Source organism: Periplaneta americana, chromosome 8, assembly GCF_040183065.1.
Source record: "Periplaneta americana isolate PAMFEO1 chromosome 8, P.americana_PAMFEO1_priV1, whole genome shotgun sequence".
NCBI classification, from domain to species: domain Eukaryota; kingdom Metazoa; phylum Arthropoda; class Insecta; order Blattodea; family Blattidae; genus Periplaneta; species Periplaneta americana.
The window spans coordinates 114,854,149-114,872,039 of record NC_091124.1 but is presented as its reverse complement, the minus strand read 5'-3'; the positions used below and the strand labels follow the sequence as shown (position 1 = coordinate 114,872,039).

The window sequence follows — 17,891 nt, the reverse complement described above, 5'->3', positions numbered from 1 at the left end:
AACATAGGAAGTGAGAGTCAGTCTATCCTGGACTCCAAAAATACTGGAAAATTGTTCACGCCTTTTCTGCACAAATTCAGGAGGAATTTTACGTTTATTTAGTCTTACAGTTTCAACACATGTTAAGTTGTGATCACTGAGAAGTTCTTTGGCAAGTGGCACACTCATGAACCAGTTATCAAACGTAACATTTCTTCCAGTTCCACTAACAGGAGTAATCAGCCGTTTGACCACATCAGATGGAGAATTTGATTGACGGTATTAGTCTTCTGGTTGCATACTACAGTATATTTCCAAGTTCAACACATAGAAAGTGCGGGAATCAGCTAGTCCAAATATTTTTATGCCATATTTGGCTGGTTTTCTTTTGATATTCTGTCTGAATAAGCAGTGTCCTCGGAAGGGCTCCAATTTTTCATCGATAGTGCAATATTCAGCAACCGTATAACTTTTCTGGAAGTTCTTTATGATAGAGTCAGAAACACTTCTTATTGGAGCGAGTCTATCAGTCGCTTTTCTAATTTCTCTTGTAGCAATGTCGTCGAAACGAAGACACCACAAAAGAAACAAGAATCTGTTTATTCCCATTGTTGCTGGAAACAAAGGAATTCCTGAATAATTTCGAGGGAAAAATTGTTCCGGAGCCGGGTATCGAACCCGGGACCTTTGGTTTGACGTACCAACGCTCTACCACTGAGCTACCCGGGAACTCTAACCGACACCGATCCAATTCTTCCCTCTATATCCACAGACCTCAAAGTGGGCTGACAACCGTCAAGCAACCAACTTCGAGTGCACACTAACTCCGTGTGACTTAAATTGTGGTTTTCTGTTAACGAACAGTGACGTGTATTATGCAAATCAAGATTTCAGGTATAACTCCCTGTAAAGTTGATTTGAATAATTTCGAGGGAAAAATTGTTCCGGAGCCGGGTATCGAACCCGGGACCTTTGGTTTGACGTACCAACGCTCTACCACAATTTTTCCCTCGAAATTATTCAAATCAACTTTACAGGGAGTTATACCTGAAATCTTGATTTGCATAATACACGTCACTGTTCGTTAACAGAAAACCACAATTTAAGTCACACGGAGTTAGTGTGCACTCGAAGTTGGTTGCTTGACGGTTGTCAGCCCACTTTGAGGTCTGTGGATATAGAGGGAAGAATTGGATCGGTGTCGGTTAGAGTTCCCGGGTAGCTCAGTGGTAGAGCGTTGGTACGTCAAACCAAAGGTCCCGGGTTCGATACCCGGCTCCGGAACAATTTTTCCCTCGAAATTATTCAAATCAACTTTACAGGGAGTTATACCTGAAATCTTGATTTGAAAGGAATTCCTGTTCCATCAATTGTCCACAAATCTTTAGCGTTGATTTTGGCTGACCTCAGTGCACCAGCGAAATATAACAGACCAAAAAGTGCTTTTATCTCAGTCGGATCAGTTATCGAAGCATCACGTTCTCAAACGAAGTTGTTCTGGATAGATCCGATGTAAATATATGTGTACTTGGCAATATCATCTACGATGTTATCATCTATTAGACTTGACCAGGTTTCTAGTGGTAATTTTGCTTGGTGAGCTGGTCCCTTACAGCCCGGAAGGTGAGTAACTATATTGCACGCTCTGGTCTTAACCCGAGGTGGTACAGTCTTCCTCCAAGAAGTCCCATCTTTACCTTTGTAAGTAGTAAACTGAGATAGTGGAGCGTTGTCGTCACAGTCGTCATCGCTACTCTCTTCTTCCTGTTCCTGTTCTGTATCGGTGTTATGTTCACTTTCCGAAATATAATCATCTTCATCTTCCGATACATCTTGAATAATTTCTTGTTCGTCTTCATCCTGCCAGCCTACTATTTGACGACTTTGTCTAGACTCTAAGTCCATTTTAAAATGGAAAATACAAAAGGAACACTACAAAAATTATTAGCTACTACTGCTTCTTAAGCACACGCGCGGGGTATTTCTTACCCGGTCTTTATATATACACGTATAAACTTGTACAGCCACAAGAAAACTAACTCAATCATATGTACAACAATGCAAAAAGATCTGAAAGAAAGATACCGAAAACGCGGGATTAATTTAAAATTGATGGACAGTGTTGCCACCAAAAAAAATTACGCCTGGGTATTTTTTACCCCAGCGCGTGTGCTTACGGCTTAAAGGTCTGCACACACCGACGCGGGAGCGGTAGCGAATGCGAAACCGACGCGAATTATTGTAACTACAGCGGGTTATGAATCCACTCACACCGCAGCGAACAATCCCGCCTATGTGGCGGGACTGCAGCGTTCTACTCGCAGTTCGCTGCAAGCAGCGTTTTCCCGCGTCCCCCATTCATTTGGCAATGGCGACTGAACAGTTTATAGAGTGCGTCAGGAGCGTTGCTTACTAGATTATGCAAGCTGGCGCATAGAAGCGTTATTACAATTTCTGCCGCTAGGTTCGGCTCGCAATGATGAATATTTTCATTACTAAGCATTCTGTATCGTAAAAATTCTTTGATTAATTTTGCATTACTCATTTAGTACGAAGATTATAAACATGCCAAGCATATTACAGTCTTATTTGAGATTTGTTGATGACCTGTTAAATAATAATATGCAAGTTTTCAGTGTGATTTAATGGAATTTACAATTTTGTTTCTCGTAAGTCTGGATTTGTTAGATTAATAATTTTGCTTTCAAACTACATTCTTCATCTGGTTCATTTACTGTGGCAAGTTGATTGTTTTCAGTTCCGTGTTTTTACTTCAGATTTCGTTCCCTCAAATTCGTTTTAATTGTGAACGTGAACTACCGGTGTCTTCTACTTTCAGACATTATATTATTATTTTTATTATTATTATTATTATTATTATTATTATTATTATTATTATTATTATTATTATTATTATACAGTAGTTATTGCTGTAATATTCAAAGTACTAATTTAATTATATATATATATATATATATATATATATATATATATATATATATATATATATATATATATATATTATCATAAAACCAATGACTACTTATCTCTCTTCCCAATATTCAACACTATCGAGATGTTACTCGCCAGATGGCATTGGTACATCGGATAATTGGGATGTGCGCAGTGGAAGACTTACAGAATAAACAGTGTGAATTTATAATAACAAATATAATTAACAAATAATAAATAACAAATATATAAATAATTTGATGGAACAAAACATGAATGTATGAGGTTAAATTATGAAAAAATAAACGTCAAATACAACAATCAATAATGTCCAGAACCTTCGATCCATTAAACAATAACTGCCACTATTCCTCTGAAATGATTATTCAATCCAATTGGCAAATTGCAAAAATATTAAGTTCATAACTTTTAACCTCTTCCCTTACTATATATTGTACCAGTTTTGTGAAAAAAGTGTTATATTTTTTATTTTCGTAAAGAGGTAATTTAATATTGCAGAATCACTGTTCATCACTAATTTCCTTACATACCTAAAGATGACTATGAAATAGACATACATTCATACCTGAATTATTATCCCGAGTTATCTCGTGCACCTTGATTCCGGCTCTGGTAGTTGTCCCAGTTTGATTTTCTCCTGAATTATTTACCAACTTATGTTTTTTTATGGATTAATTTATGAGGTACAATACCAGTGCTGTTATCAAGACGTTAAATGTTGCCTGTTGTGTAATAGACTTGAAAGCAAGGTGTTACGCACAGTGGCACATTGAATTCCGGACAGTAGTATCTGCTCTCCTATATGAGAGCGTTTTGGGAAGAATGGTGTAGCATCATTCAATATTTGTACCAGTACATCGGTTCTTCAGGTTTGTGAATAATATTATGCAGTATCACTATGCCCAAAAGTACACGTATTTCAGAGTCTGTAGTAGGCCGCCACGAATTATTTTCAGCATTCTGTGAACACTTATTAGCGTGCCGAATCGTCTCCTCGAATATAATGTTCATGAAGTCATTATTAAAAAATAATTTAAAAAATTGATAATTATCGTTATCAGAAACAATGTTAAAATTTCAGGGAATGGGGACCTCGGAGGTGCAGAAAAAATGGTGCCTCTGTCGAAAAGACGCGACATCAACTGATCTGAATTTGTTTGTTGGTCTATAATTTCGTCTTCTGATACCGATGTTTCATTTCCTAATCTTCTACAGGAATATATTCCTGATCAAAAGTTTCGGAATCACTAACTTGATCCATCTTTACACAAAACAGCACAAAAAACACTAAACACAAACAGAAACCTCCAAAACTGACTAGCATCTACTCACTACTGTGTGTGAATGATATATGAGCTAGAATTCCACTTCGCAAGGAAGAAGTACAAAAAACAACACCAGATATAGCAATATCACTAATTTCTGTAGCCATCTAGTAAGGAAAAGGTTAATGAAAGAATGGAAACGTATATATTCGGGATATAATCCTTAGCAGCGAAAAAGGGACTAAAACGAGTTAACTCGGGTTAATAAATTTTGACACAAGTTAGCAAACCGAGTTAACTCGGGATAATCAGGGAAGTGGTTAAAACACTCCCCCCTAGAACACTTTCACAAAGTCTCAACCCACATATAAAACTTAACATGAATGTCCAGCGGTTCCGACAAACTCACTAAGTGCCCAATTAGATTCTAAAAATGGCAGTCAAAATCCAACTAGTAGGCTCAAGATCTTACCTCAATAATTTACAAGGAAACGATCCAACTTAAACAGTTACACACCTGATCAATATGGACATAATTAAGTAAAAATTGATTCTTAATTACAATCTCTGAATGTTATAAATCTCTGTACTATCACAATAAACATAATACCCGAGAGAGAGAGAGAGAGAGAGAGAGAGAGAGAGAGAGAGAGAAAAGAAATGTATATATATATAAAACAAAATAACCCCAAATTAATGTACAGTATGCACGTAAATAACAAACTAAGATTCAATACACACAGATCTATTACTAGGTTCAAAAAGTTCCCGGAATTTTACTACCATTTTTCGTATTAAATATATAACAAAGAATATTATACATTTGTTTTGTTGGTAACATTCATGATGTCATTTCCTTAAAGTTTGTTGATAATGGCGATTGTTGGTTTTGAGTTGTAGGCAATTGTTTGTCATAGTGTTTTGTTTGTTCGTCGCATTTTGTAATTATGTCCAAGAGCAACGTACAAACATCAAGTTCTGTGTTTTGTTACACAAAACTCCTGCAGAGACATTAAGATTATTGGAAGAAGCATATGGCGAAGCAGCAATGAAAAAAACTGAAGTGTATGCCTGGCATAAACGCTTTTCTGGTGGCCGCGATAGCATCAAAGATGATGTACGCAGCGGCCGACCAACAACTGCAACAAATGAAGCAATCGCTCAGCGTGTGAGTAATGTTGTGAGGGACGACCGACGTAAAACCATAAAAGAGATAGCAGCAGAGGTCGGAATATCAGTCGGAAGTGTACACAATGTTCTTCACAAGCATCTCAACATGCATTACGTGTCTCAGAAGTTAGTTCCGAAAATGTTGTCGGCAGGACAGAAAGAAACAAGAATGACTCTTGCTGGGGACATGATCAGTATGGCTGATGAAGATGGTGATTTCTTAAACAAAATTATTGCTGGCGATGAAACTTGGTGCTACTTGTACGACCCAGTCCCTAAACGACAGTCATCTGAGTGGAAATCGAAAATATCTCCTCGGAAGCAAAAATTTCCTAGGGACACTTCCAAAGGCAAAGTTATGTTGGAAGATTTCTTCGACTCTCAGGGTCTCATCCACCATGAGTTCATTCCAGAAGGTCGTACTGTAACGAAAGAATTGTACGTAGAAATCCTCCGTCGCCTCCGGGACGCAGTGTGAAGGAAACGTCCAGAAAAGTGGGTAGCAAACAACTGGTTCCTTATGCATGATAATGCAACTGCTCATCGCGCAATTATTGTAAAGAATTTTCTTGCCAGGCACAACATAACTGCTTTGGATCACCCATCATACTCTCCTGATCTCTCACCACCTGATTACTTTCTGTTTCCCCGTCTCAAAAGTCATCTGAAAGGACGGAGATTCAATGCTGAGGAGGTTATCGCAAACGCGACGAGAGCACTAAGACGGGTTTCACAAAATGGCTTCCAGGCCTGCTTCCACGAACTCTACACGCGTTGGCAAAAGTGTGTTGTTGCGGAAGACAACTATTTTGAAGGGAATGCTGTAGAATAGTGTTTAAGGTACGTTGTTTCTATGATACTAGCAAATTCCGGGAACTTTTTGAACCTGTATATGTCGAATCATCTAGAAGGTGGTAATCAATTTGGAATAGAAAGTAGAAGCACTAAGAAAACACTTTAACATACAAATTCGTTACAAAGTTTACCACGATATAACCAATAACTGTCATTCACAATTCCGCCGGACTAGCTTGGAACTTGGATACGACGTATAATACAATATCTGTATATCCTAATACTCACGCAAAAATGAATCCGCGACACCACATCGCTTACACTGCAACATACTATGCAGCAATACGACGTAACTCGGCGCGTCTACTAATCTCACAAAATCTGATACACGAGCCCAGACATTACCACAACCGAATATTCTCATAAACCCTTCAGCAAATATATCGTATGCAAATGTAACTGATAGCAGACAACTTCGTAATTTTAACTAGCTATTTCATAATGCATTCAATACAACATTATACAGGGTGTTTAAAAATACAGGGCATAATTCCAGGTATGCATTTCCCACATGTAGACAATCAAAATAGTTCATTACAACATGCGTCCGGAAATGCTTCATTTCCGAATCATGGCCTTCACAACATTGAAATTCACCGGAACGTTTTTCTTTCCGCAGGTCGTTGTCATTACAGAAGATGTTCAAAATGTCCACCTCCTGCTTGAATACAGACCTCACATCGATGTCTCATTGACCTGCGAACACGATCCCAAACTCCAGGAGTATTGCGTATGTCCTCAGAACATGCCACAATTCGATTCCGAAGGGATTCCAAATCAGACACCGGAGACGAATAAACTAATGATTTTAAATGGCCCCACAAGTAGAAATCGAGAGGGTTCAGATCAGGTGAGCGTGGAGGCCAAGCAATTGGGCCACCTCTACCTATCCATCGATCAGGAAACTTTCGATCCAAGTACCAGCGAGCCGTACGACTGAAGTGTGCAGGAGCGCCATCATGCAAGAAGTGAATGTGTTGACGATTGATCAGTGGAGTGTCTTCTAAAACGTGAGGTATGGTGTTTTCCAGGAAGTTTGTGTACGCCTGCCCCGTAAGTCTGTTTACAAGCACATGGGGTCCAACTAATCGATCATCAATGATACCGGCCCACATGTTGAGGGAGAACCGCACCTGGTGATGAGATGGAACAGTTGCACGTGGGTTTTCATACGCCCATACAAGCTGATTGTGAAAATTTGTTATGCCATCTCGTGTGAACTGTGCTTCATCTGTAAATAATACTAAGGCAGGAAAGTTCGGATTTACACCACACTGCTGCAAGAATTACTGACAGAACCTAACTCGTGCAGGGTAATCTGCTGGTGACATGGCCTGTACACGTAGTAAATGATAAGGATACAATTGATACTCTTTCAACAGTCTCCAGACAGTCGTATGAGGAACATTGACTTGCAACGCTACCCTTCGTGTGCTGATAGAAGGAGTCATGTTCACAGCCTCCAGAATCTCCTCCTGTACTTCTGGAGTTGTAGATCTTGGTCGTCCCCTTCCCAAACCAGGAGAGTTAAATTTTCCATACTCGCACAGACGGTAATGGAGACGTACAAATGTCTTCCGATCTGGACATTGTCGCTGTGGGTACCTCTCCTGGTACAAACGACGAGCCAGCGCAGCATTGCCGTCCGCCTTACCGTACATGAAGTTTATCTCTGCCAGCTCTTGATTTGAATATATGTCGCACGGTCTAACGCCTACACAACACTGAATGTAACCTTCGCCTCGGAATGAACTGTCAGAGTGCCCTCTTAATGTCTCCTTTAACGGCAACGTCCTGCGGAAAGAAAAACGTTCCGGTGAATTTCAATGTTGTGAAGGTCATAACTCGGAAATAAAGCATTTCCGGACACATGTTGTAATGAACTATTTTGATTGTCTACATGTGGGAAATACATACCTGAAATTATGCCCCATATTTTAAACAACCTGTATATGTCGACTGAATCCGTGAAATGAAATTAACTGAAGAACATTGAATCCCTGAATGAAATTAACAAGTCGACGTCGGATGCCTGAGTGAAATTAACTGATCGAGGTCGCACTCCTATGTGTAGTTTACTACGCAACGTCGGATTTCTGAGTGAAGTTAACAAGTCGAGGCCGGATTCCTGAGTGTAGTTTACTACGCAATGTCGGATTCCTGAGTGAAATTAACTGTAGTACTGAGGGTAAAAAGGAAAACTCGGTTCTCTCTCTCTCTCACATTTGTTTCAAAATCCTAGCCGGCCAATAGGAATATAGATAAGAATATGGAAGGGAAAAGATGGCGCTATGGACGATATGCCAGTGATACGGGCTCTGTCGGCGACATGGTGAACGAGGTGATCCGCTGATGCGTCGAGCGCGGCTCACTCTCCCCCACTACGCTGAATTTCAACCGGTGGGCCACCAACGGTTGAAATTAAATATGTACGATGGGTGAAATCCAGCGGAGCTCTGGTATACCACGCTATCCCCGCGCGGCAACAGTCAGGCTCCAAGAACTGGGATGAAGTCCACATACCCAAACCGGGCACGCCGGCCCTCCGATTCCCAGCGGCCAAACTGAGGTCCGAGAAGATTCCCGGGCCCTCATGACTGCACTCCAGCAGCCACCCCTGGAGGAACTCCTGCTACTCCAATAACAATGCACCATGCTCTGGAATCCATATCCTGACCTGCCCACATCCTGCCAGCGGCTGTAAATCACCATAACTGGACCCCTGTGTCCAAACTGGCCCCCATAAACCAGGCGTTGCTCGACGGACCGCAACTAGGTGAGGGAAGATATGCCAAAGTACCAACAGCAACTTGGATCATGACACAGCTCCCAACTGGTCCCCATAAACCAGTGGTTACTGTTTATTCAAGGCAATGTCGAGCGTAGATAAAGATGCAGTGAATCCGGAATACGTGTGGATCCAATTGTGCGAATGGCCCAGAAAGCATCCGAGACAATTCGCACCTCGAGTGGTGAAGAGGCTCAAGTATCGCAGAATAGAAACCGGGCGTCTCCAGCATCTGTTCGGCGACCCGGCCATAACCAGACGAGTGCCCGCTCGTCAAATCCTCGATGCATGATGATACCGCGATGATATCAGCATCATTGACAGCACTCAATAAGGTCGGCGATAGAAGGGAAAATTAGGGTAATTAAAAGGAAAGTAGGAAATGGAAACGCCGTCTTACTAATCTCCAAATATATATAAAAGAGATATAGTACAGAGATATAAAAAATTTACCTTACACTCAATAACAATAAACAATCACCAACAAGTTAAAAAAAAAATTAACAAATAACGAGGACACACAATGTGCCCCCGGACTCAGGAACACAAAGAATATTTAACTTTGGTATGGTCAAATTCCTCCTCTCTCTGGGTTAATTTTAAGTGTGTGACATACGCTTTCGAAGTAGGCAGCCTGTATCTGGACAACGTAACTCAACAGTAACAGGAGAAAGATACCTAGAAATAACCAAAGGTTGGGACCACCTAAACATTAACTTCGCCGAAACTTGGTTCGGAGCTGATCTTTGCGGAAAGAGCATGACTCTAACTCTATATCCCATCTGAAATTTGTGAGGTTGGCGGGTCGCATTAAATCGAGCGGCAGTCTTTCAGCTGGCTTCTCGAAAATTTCGAATCGCGTGGCGCCATTGGGCCTCTATCTCAGTTTGTGTCATGGGCTCCTCCAACTCCACTGCAATTGTAAGGGATGATTTAAACTTCTTCCCAAAAATAGTTCAGCAGAAGTGGATTTTGTTGCCTCATGATAAGCCGAATTGAAACCCATCTGAAGGGCATGTAGTTGCTCGTCCCAGGCTAATTGGTGATCATGATGGAATACAATTCGGGCGGATTTAAAATTCCTATTGAATCTTTCCACCAGGTTCGGTTGAGGATAATAAGGAGAAGTATTTACACGTCTAATCCTCCACTGAAAACACATGTCATTAAACATTTTAGAATTAAACACGGTCGCATTATCAATAATGATACACTCCGGAATACCATGTTGAGCGAACACCTGATGATTCAAAATCTTAATCACTGATTTCGACGTCATTTTCCTCAACGGAAAGAACCAAACGAACTTAGAGAAACCGTCAACTATAACCAATATTACTTTGTTCCCATTACGAGTTCGTACCAAAGTTCCCACAAAGTCCATGAATAGCATCTGAATAGGCCTGGAGTCAGTTTCTGCCGAGTATAGACCGACCGGAGTATTGGAAGGAGGCTTGGCACTCTGACAGAATTCACACTTGATGACGTATTCTCGGACATATGACCTCAGCTTAGGCCAAAATAATTCCTTGGAAATCCGATGAAGAGTCTTTGTTGCTCCTAAGTGCACTCCCAACATTGAATCATGAAAGTAATGGCATATAATGGATCTTAACATTTTCGGGATAAATACCCTACTCTTTCTTACCCTAGCGGGATGATAAGCTAACAATCCCTTTTCCATCCGAAAATTTCTAACGTTAGAGTCCTGGTTATTTATTCTGGTGCCAAAATCAATGCACTCCTGATCGTTTGCTTGATGCTACCGGAGGCTCTCAAAAGTAAAAGGGACCTGCCCCAAGATATTAACCGGAATATTAGACTGCTCCTCCCCCACAGGCCTCTTCTTGGAAAACTCGTGATAAACAATCCGCCACAACATTATCCTTCCCAGGAATATGGACAATATTAAATTTAAAAAGGGCCAACCTAAGGATCCATCGACCAATACGACCCAACTGCCGAGGATGGTTTCTCAAAGAGGAGAGAGCTTCACTATCGGTATGAACTACAAATTCATATGTTCCAGAAAGGATCTGAATTTCTCACATCCAAAAATTACAGCCAGACAATCCCTTTCATATATGGGATAATTGCTCTCTAAAGGAGTCAACTTACGACTAACATATCCTATGGGAGCTAACTCGACGCCAATCTCCTGGTTTAATGCAGCGGCTACAGTTAAGTCACTCGCATCACATTGCAAAACAAAAGGTTTTGAGAAATCAGGCAACCTCAAGACCGGGGCAGAGCACAACGTCTTCTTAAGTCGGTCAAATGCGGCAGAGCACAACGTCTTCTTAAGTCGGTCAAATGCGGCTTGTTGGATATCTCCCCAGATGAATGCAGCATTCTTCCTCTTCAATTGGTTCAGGGGATAAACTATCTCTGAAACATCTCGTATGAATTTCGCTTAAAATCCCACCATACCGACGAATCTACGTACTTGCCTGACATTGGTAGGTTTGGGAAATTGCATAACAGCTCGCACATACTCAGGATCCGTTCCAATACCCTGACCTGACAATTGATGCCCTAAAAACTTCATCTTAGTGGCTCCCAAAGTTATTTTCTCCTTATTCAAGGTTATACCAGCCTGCTGAAGCCTACGGAACACTTCTCGCAAATGTTCCTCGTATTCTTCTCGCGAGCGAAAATAAATCAATAAGTCATCCGCATAGTTGAATACATATTGGTATTTAATATCCCCAAACAAGCGATCTATCTGCTTACTCAGTATCTGTGATCCCACGGCAATCCCCATGAGTAACTTATTGAACTCGTAAAGTCCAAAGGGTACAATGAAGGCGGTACAACGTCTACTCTCCGGGGTAAGAGGAATTTGGTAATGCGCTGAATTTAGGTCAAGAACAGAAAAAACAGTAGCACCATGAAAATGTTGGAAAGCGCTTTCTAAAGACGGCATTGGAAAACAGTCATATTTTATTTTAGCATTGAGCTTACGTTAATCCACGACAATTCTAAATTTTCCATGCTGCTTAGGAACCAAAAATGCAAGACTAGCATAGTTTGAATTGCTCTTTCTTATTACGCCGCGCCGTAGAAGATCACTATCTTGTTCTCTCAAAATCTGTAACTTAGGAAGGGGAACAAGAATATGGCTGAGATCGAACGGGGGTATTATCCAGTAACTCTATTTCACATGACCTTTCCCGCATACAGCCTAATCGCTCCGCAAACAATTCAGGAAAATCTTCATTAAGATGACCAAATTGATCTAGGTCGCCCATTTGTGGCAAACCACCACGATAACTGGAAGATTCCTACATTTAGGTCTCTCATCCCACTTCCAACTTTCTCCTGGCTTAAAATGAAATCCATACGCCTTATCGCAAAGGAAAATTTCCATGCCAGATCTCACAATATAGTCGTTCCCAAAAATTATTGGGACCTGTAAATGTTCAATTATCCTAAAAGGATGAGGCCAAGAGTATCCATTAATGCCAAAATGACATTGCACTATCGTATTGACAGGAACTACACTGCCGTCAGCTAACTGACATGTTTCCTTCGTCAATTGCTTACTCCGTATCTTCTTTATTTGAAGTAACAATGGGACGCAATCAGCCCTAATAATAGATGCAGCAACACCCGTGTCCAAAATTGCGGGTATAGTGGCCTCTTCAAATTTTTACTGAAACCCAGGGCAAAATGTGGGTGTCACTATGACGTGGTCCTTTATTAACATGGAGGAGAGGATTATTTTTGGCTTCCGCTCGTTCCTGTTTCCTAAGGTCCCGAGATTCCCTATTAAACGGAACCCTACACTGGGCTTTAATGTGTTCTATTTTACTACATCGAAAACACGTAAGTGGCACCTCTCGAACAAATCGTTCAGGCTGACCTCGTGAATTCAACGAGCGCACACTCGAGGAATGGTCACGTGTGTATCTATCATTCGGCAAGGATCTAGCCCGCTGTCTCTCCGCTATCAAAGAGTTATCCACTCTTCGTCCCAATTCACGCAATTCTTCAATAGTGCTCGGCCTAGATTCAAAAACGAAATGTGATCTAATACATGGACTCATGTTTTGCAAAACTAATTCTATCAATTTCAATTCAGTGGGATAATAGTTTAGTATAATATTCGCCCTATATAAACAGTCTAAAAATTCCAAGAAATTCTCCTCGGAGAACTGAAATCGGCGTGACAAATAATCCCTAACCAAGTCCTCTCGTAATCGTGAGGGGAGAAGTTCCAAAACAACTCGTTCAAGTAATACTGGCCATGTCCATTGGATTCGAATCGCGCGACCAAAAATTTCTAACAATATACCACTGGTCCGCGGCATTAAACCCAATATGAACTCCCGATCGTCCAAGGCATGGATACCTATAATTTCCATTAAAAACCCCATCAACAACTTCGGATTTTTACCATCTGCCAGCCGTAAATTCCTAACGAAATCCAGATACACTTCTATGTGGCACTGGTTTACATCCGAAGAAAACACCCCTTTCTGATTGCCCAACTTTCCCTCCTCTATCTCAACCTGTGTCATAGCAATGCCTTCAATTTGTTTCTCCACGCCTGGGCGCAGACTAGATGAACCCTCACCCTCAACCTAAATCGAGGCTCGCTTCTTTTGTTCCAAAACAGCAGAAAGTAGTGACCCTAATCCCTGCATTGCATACTTGTCTCTAAGTTCATCCTCAACCCTCATGCGAATGCTGTTTACGCTGTCCGAGTCCAACGTCTTCAAGTATTGGGAAAATCGAGACTGCAACTCGCGCTTCCTGCCGTCCGTAGCTATGCCTACTCGCTCCAGCTCCAGAACCAAGGTGGCCTTCGAGAGGACCCAACACCAGCCAATTTGAGCACTCATACTTATGAAAAAGAAGGAATACCAGATCAACTTCAATTCAAAATTTCCCAAAATTCAATAAATTCACACTAGCATCACCAATCAAAACTAATGCACCTCAAAAGTGTTGCCAAAATACAAATAGTTGAACGAGAACACCCACAAGAGAGATTTACAATACTACCCTGTACCAAATCCAAGTGCCCCCAAGAAAACCACGCAAAACATTATTTATCACAGAAAACCATTTATAACAATTATTAACCACGCTCTGCCTTACCATTTGCTAAGGTAATACTCTTTAATAAAATGAATATATATTATCATAAAACCAATTACTACTAATCTCTCTCTCCAATATTCAACACTACCGGGATGTTACTCGCCAGATGGCATTGATGCATCGGATAATTGGGATGTGCGCAGTGGAAGACTTACAGAATAAACAGTGTGAATTTATAATAACAAATATAATTAACAAATAATAACACATACATAAATAATTTGATGGAACAAAACATGAATGTAGGAGGTTAAATGAAGAAAAAATAAACGTCAAATACAACAATCAATAATGTCCAGAACCTTCGATCCATTAAACATTAACTGCCACTATTCCTCTGAAATGAAGTTTGAGGTGTTTATTTGCAAATCTCGTGATAAAGCGCTCCAAGCGGTTAGCAACTAGAAACAATAGACTGTCCATGGTCGACTTTGGACTGTGTAGTATTTCTATCGAGTGCTAGCTCGTTGCGTATTTCACATTGATGCTTGTGAAATGTTCGTTATTGGTTGTAATGAAAATGTTAATGGCTAAAATATAATAATTGGAATAATAATATGGGACAAGAAGGAGATGTTTGTAGTGCTATAAATAGTAGCAACAGTAAGAGAAAGAGGCCAGAGTTATCCTTTTCCGATTTCCGAAAGATTCAGAAAGGTTCCTGGGTTTCTACAAGCATGCCGTGCAGAAACAAAACTCTTAATTTTTAAGCTCTATGTGACTGTTAGAATACATTATATCCTTAAATTTCACAATGAAATGTTTCAGTCTAACCGAAAGGACATTAGATACCGGTTAAAGTTCTGCTAAATTTCCAGAGAAATACAGGTTAGGTCTACTTTTTTTTTTCAGAGGACATATTTTTAATTGTACCTATTAATTTTGTTATTATTTTTATGTTATTTTACTAAAGACGTAGAAAAATTAAGTTTGTTTTAATGAAATTTATTGATCACGTTTTATTTTCAATTCTGGTGGGATTATTATTGCTTAGGCCTACTTTTTTTTTTTTTTCAAAGGATATGTTTTTAATTAGAGCTGTTAATTTTGTTGTTACTTTTATTTGTTGCTTTACTAGGGACGTAGAAAAAGTATGTTACAATAAAATTTATTGATCACGTTTTATTTCCAATTCTGATGTGATTATTATTGCTTATCCTCATCCCACTTTGTTAACTACGTAAGCCTACACTACAAGTACCGGTACACGTAAGTTACTCCATTAATTCATATTTCCGTTATTATTGTTGTAAAGGAAAATGCAAATTAATATATATTGGTTTCATAGTTAATTATCGCTATAATCTTGAATGAGTGAAGCTATTATAGTAAATTTCATTCGTTTTGCACAAACAAAAATTATATTAACTTATTTCTTGCAGGTATCTTCGAGTTTATGGTGGAATTTAATATACTTAATTAAAATAATAAATTAACTTTATGCATTTAATAGTTCAATAATGGAAGGAAGGTGTTAATTTTTCCAAAAGAACACGACAACGAAAGTGTAACATACTTTGTCGTCTGCTAGGAGAGAGATCTGCGATGGTGAGGCGATAGTAGCGATCCTAGTGGTGGGCAACTACCCCTGTCTGCATTTTTATTACATATTGAGCTTCGCGACTGTATATAGTAGACTGTGGTTCTACCACAGTCTACTATATACAGTCGCGAAGCTTGAGGTGTTTTTTTTTTGCAAATCTCGTGATAAAGCGCTCCAAGCGGTTAGCAACTAGAAACAATAGACTGCCCATGGTCGACTTTGGACTGTGCCTTATTTCTATCGAGTGCTAGCTCGTTGCGTATTTCACATTGATGCTTGTGAAATGTTCGTTATTTTTTGTAATGAAAATGTTAATGGCTGAAATATAATAATTTGAATAATAATATGGGACAAGGAGGAGACGTTTGTAGTGCTATAAATTGTAGCAACAATAAGAGAAATAGGCCAGAGTTATCCTTTTCTCGATTTCCGAAAGATTCAGAAAAGTACCTGGGTTTCCACAAGAATGCTGTGCAGAAACAAAACTCTTACTTATTATAGTTCTTTGTGACTCTTGGAATACATTATTTCCTTAAATTTCACAATGAAATGTTTCAGTCTAACCGAAAGGACATTAGATACTGGTTAAAGTTCTGTCACTTGGGCTGCTAAATTTCTAGAGAAATAAAGGTTAGGTCTACTTTTTTTTCAGAGGATATATTTTTAATTGTAACTATTAATTTTGTTATTATTTTTATGTGTTATTTTACTAAAGACGTAGAAAAATTAAGTTTGTTTTAATGAAATTTATTGATCACGTTTTATTTTCAATTCTGGTGGGATTGCTTAGGCGTACTTTTTTTTTCAAAGGACATGTTTTTAATTATAGCTGTTAATTTTGATGTTATTTTTATTTGTTGCTTTACTAGAGACGTAGAAAAAGTCTGTTACAATAAAATTTATTGATCACGTTTTATTTCCAATTCTGGTGTGATTACTATTGCTTAACCTCACCCCACTTTGTTAACTACGTAAGCCTACACTACAAGTACCGGTATACGTAAGTTACTCCATTAATTCATATATCCATTATTATTGTTGTAAAGGGAAATGCAAATTAATATATATTGGTTTCATAGTTAATTATCGCTATAATCTTGAATGAGTGAAGCTATTATAGTAAATTTCAGTTCGTTTTGCACAAACAAAAATTATATTAACTTATTTCTTGCAGGTATATTCGAGTCTATGATGGAATGTAATATACTTCATTAAAATAATAAATTAATTTTATGCATTTAATATTTCAATAATGGAAGGAAGGTGTTAATTTTTCCAAAAGAACACAACGAAAGAGTAACATATTTTGTCGTCTGCTAGGAGAGAGATCTGCGATGGTGAGGCGATAGTAGCGATCCTAGTGGTGGGCAACTACCCATGTTTGCATTTTTACTACATATTGAGCTTCGCGACTGTATATAGTAGACTGTGGTTCTACTGTGGCAGCAAAAGTGTAGCTCTTGGTAATCTCAGAGTACTTGATGATCCTGACGCGAGAAACATGTGAAATATCTTGAAATACTAAAAACAGCAGATTTGTCCATGTTTGTCGAATGCACATCATCATGCTTACGTAAAGACACTAAAGCCTGGTTCAGACGGTGCGTGTTTCCGTGATGGATTCCAAGGTGGCTAGCAGGCTGGGTGCCGTGGTGGCTACGGTGCTGGTTTCCGTGGTGGCTGCGGTGATGGTTTTTTCGTTCACACGGAGCGAGCTGCCTTGCATCACAGTCTACTATATACAGTCGCGAAGCTTGAGGTGTTTTTTTGCAAATCTCGTGATAAAGCGCTCCAAGCGGTTAGCAACTAGAAACAATAGACTGTCCATGGTCGACTTTGGACTGTGCCGTATTTCTATCGAGTGCTAGCTCGTTGCGTATTTCACATTGATGCTTGTGACATGTTCGTTATTGGTTATAATGAAAATGTTAATGGCTAAATTATAATAATTGGAATAATAATATGGGACACGGAGGAGACGTTTGTAGTGCTATAAATTGTAGCAACAGTAAGAAAAAGAGGCCAGAGTTATCCGATTTCCGAAAGATTCAGAAAGGTTCCTGGGTTTCCACAAGAATGCTGTGCAGAAACAAAACTCTTAATTTTGAAGTTCTTTGTGACTGTTAGAATACATTATATTCTTAAATTTCACAATGAAATGTTTCAGTCTAACCGAAAGGACATTAGATACCGGTTAAAGTTCTGTCAC

General features: G+C 39.5%; 2 non-coding genes across 2 annotated transcripts; one reads left to right on the top strand and one right to left on the bottom strand.

Moving 5' to 3' along the window:
- Positions 1–636: 636 nt before the first annotated feature.
- On the bottom strand, positions 637–708 carry TRNAD-GUC (transfer RNA aspartic acid (anticodon GUC)). Its single transcript has one exon. It is a non-coding gene; the product is annotated as a tRNA-Asp (tRNA).
- A 483-nt stretch (positions 709–1,191) lies between these two features.
- TRNAD-GUC (transfer RNA aspartic acid (anticodon GUC)) lies at positions 1,192–1,263 on the top strand. Its single transcript has one exon. It is a non-coding gene; the product is annotated as a tRNA-Asp (tRNA).
- Positions 1,264–17,891: the final 16,628 nt, after the last annotated feature.